Here is a 547-nt window from a genome sequence, read left to right on the forward strand (position 1 = left end):
GGTCCTATTTCTAGCTGCAGTTGAACGTCTCACCCTCTGAAACAGGTGCTCAAAATGGCTACCAAAGCTTCATGCGGTGGTCCACATGGACAGCAGAGTCTACTCAGTAACATCAAGGCATCTGCAACGTCAATCACTTTCAAGCACTCTTGCTCCCAGCAAGCTCATCTATAAAACACAAGCGTCGATCCCTGGTGGCCATGGCAACTGTCCCCCTCCCAAAGGGAAGGTGGATGCATGAGTACTCAATGATTACAAAGGTGCTTACTGTTCCAAAGGGAGAAGAGATGTCTTTCCCGCTCTGCAACAAACTAGGAGGGTCAAAGAGGAAAATACCTGTTCACATGGAAAGATGAATAGCCCTGAGATGGAGTGTAGTTTCACTGTGTTTAAGATATCTATCACATTGTAGTTGACCATGACACTCAGCTTGTTATCATGTACAATATGAGACATTGAAGCATGTCTATATATCTATCTATCTATCCATCCATCCATCCATCTTTGTTCATGTTCTCCTGTGATAAATGAAATAACAACAAAGAGC

This window comes from Salvelinus namaycush, chromosome 11 (genome assembly GCF_016432855.1).
Source record: "Salvelinus namaycush isolate Seneca chromosome 11, SaNama_1.0, whole genome shotgun sequence".
In the NCBI taxonomy this organism is placed as follows: domain Eukaryota; kingdom Metazoa; phylum Chordata; class Actinopteri; order Salmoniformes; family Salmonidae; genus Salvelinus; species Salvelinus namaycush.